The sequence below is a fragment of the Octodon degus genome, unplaced genomic scaffold (genome assembly GCF_000260255.1).
Source record: "Octodon degus isolate 3935 unplaced genomic scaffold, OctDeg1.0 scaffold00234, whole genome shotgun sequence".
Classification (NCBI taxonomy): Eukaryota; Metazoa; Chordata; class Mammalia; order Rodentia; family Octodontidae; genus Octodon; species Octodon degus.
Genome location: NW_004524810.1, coordinates 2,516,554 through 2,518,890, shown reverse-complemented (window position 1 = coordinate 2,518,890; position 2,337 = coordinate 2,516,554).

Here is a 2,337-nt window from a genome sequence, read left to right as displayed (position 1 = left end):
TAAGAGCCACTGCATCAGAATCTAAGTATTTCTGCCCCATTTTCTATCAGTAAGCCACTCCATGAGTAGCTCTTTACTGTGTTCAGCATTAGGTAGAGCTGTATGCTGTTCCTCAACAAATATCTGGTCCTTTTGAGTCTTCACAGGTATATAGTTCATAAGCGTACTCTCCTTTTACTATTAAGTCCCTGAAATAATCATTAATGAGGAGAGCATTGTCTCCAGTTTAAAACATGCTCTCTTTATCAGTGAAAATTTGGAGAACATTCAATTCCCACAACCCCAAAGATAGCAAAGTACACAGGAAAAAAAAAATCTGAGTCAATCCAATGTCGTCTAACATACATTTTATTTTGTTACATATTTGTTTTAGTCTCATCACTTATCCTTATTTCTGCCTACATAGTTGCCTAAGACTTAAGGAAGAGACATGAGGATATAAAAGTTTCTCAGAAAGGGCCACAAGCTTTGAGAGGAAATCATGTTTTTAAAGTGCAAATTCATTTGAAGTTAGTTTATGCTTTTTATCCCTAGAGTGGTATAAGTAAGTGTGCAATTGATTTTAATTTAATATTCATGGTGCATTAGAGCTGCCAGACAATATAAGGCTTTTTTTTTTTTAACAAAGGAAGCATAGGCTGGACCTACCCTTACCCTTTGAATTATTTCCAGCATTGCAAATACACTCTTGAATCCTAAAGAATATGTTTATAAAAAATAACTGTAAAAATATTTTTTAAAAATGATGCCTACACAAGATTTTCAAAAGCTACTATATGCTCTCATGACCTTAATTGGATGGGTTTTGTTTTTTCCTCTGTATTATGATCTACTTGATATAAAAAATGTTGTTAGGTCTCCTCAAACAAATTTCTACCTAGATAATTTGCCTAGATCTTGATTTGGCGGATTTGTCTTCGTTCAGTTCCTGGTTCACAGATCACTTCCAAAATAAGAACTTCTTAGACCATCCATTTGGCATAAGACTCTCCACATCTCATTTGTCATTACATGAAATCATGGCAATTATACATTTATTATTTATCTCCCCACCACACCAATAGACTCAGAGATAGTTATGCATCCCCAGAACAGAGACAGTGTCTAGTTCCGCACTAGAGCAAAGATAGCTCTTCCCTATATAGCACATCTGTCTGGCACTGGTACCTGTATATGGGAGAGAGATACACTAGCATTCTCTGTGCTCATCTAAAGGATAAGTTTCAACCTTGAGTATAAGATTGATGGGACTTGATGTGAAGATCATATGTGAACATATGTGAAATAACTGAATATAGGGAAAAGTTAAATATATGGTTTCAAAAACCAGATACTCATTGATTCATTAGTTATGTGTATAATACAACTTGAGTGATCTTTATTTTCTACATGTTACACAGACCCAGGACACAATTTGACAAGTTCATAATTCTGAATTATAAGGTCATGAAGGAAATTGCACAGGCCACATTTTGAACTTTAAGTTCTTTTGTTTCTTAGGAAGAAACTGTTGTATGTCTCATTCTTCTCCATTTCTTTCCATTAACATGTTATCTTAGATACTGCTGTTAAATTACAATAGGCTGGTGTTATATTTGGCTTTGGAATATCATATCAATTCACTGTACAGAAAAGGTTCTGACAATTAAAATAGCATTCTTTCTGAAATCAGTCTAATACTTTGATATGAACTTGCAAAAGGGCTTGTACTTTGACACTAACACTTTCATTTCATTTTAACCAAAAGAAAAGAAAACAAACAAGAAAGTTCTTCACAGAGCTTTTCCTTTGATCTTCAAATTGAGAGAAACTTCTGTTTTCATTAATTAATATAGCATAGTTGACATCATTTAAATCAAATAAGAATTTAAAAAACATAGAAGAATAAGTTGAGAAGACATATTTTATTATCAATGAATTTCACCCAAAGAGGTCAAGCGTGCTTTACCAATGCTTTTCTGTGCCTTAAAAGCTTAGAGATTGATAGAATGCATAAAGTTTAAGAAAATATGCAATTGTTTATTCAAATTTTTAAAAAAATATTTATTACTTTTTCTTTTTTTTCTTCATATTCTGTAGGGATTTAAAGTTTAACATATCAGTACTTGATGGAAAATACCTGTTCCATGCTATGTCTAAGATGTTTGATATTAAGACAGATAGTGAGGTTAAGCTCAACTGCCTATGTTTTAGGGTAATAATATCATTAAGCTTCTCTTGTGGAGGGTTAACAATTTAAGTTTGCAGGCCAAAAATTAGAGAAAAAGGAGGGCTACAAGGACAGCCAACATTTTGGCCCTAGCCTTCCAAGGTCAATTAAGATTCAGGACATATGAG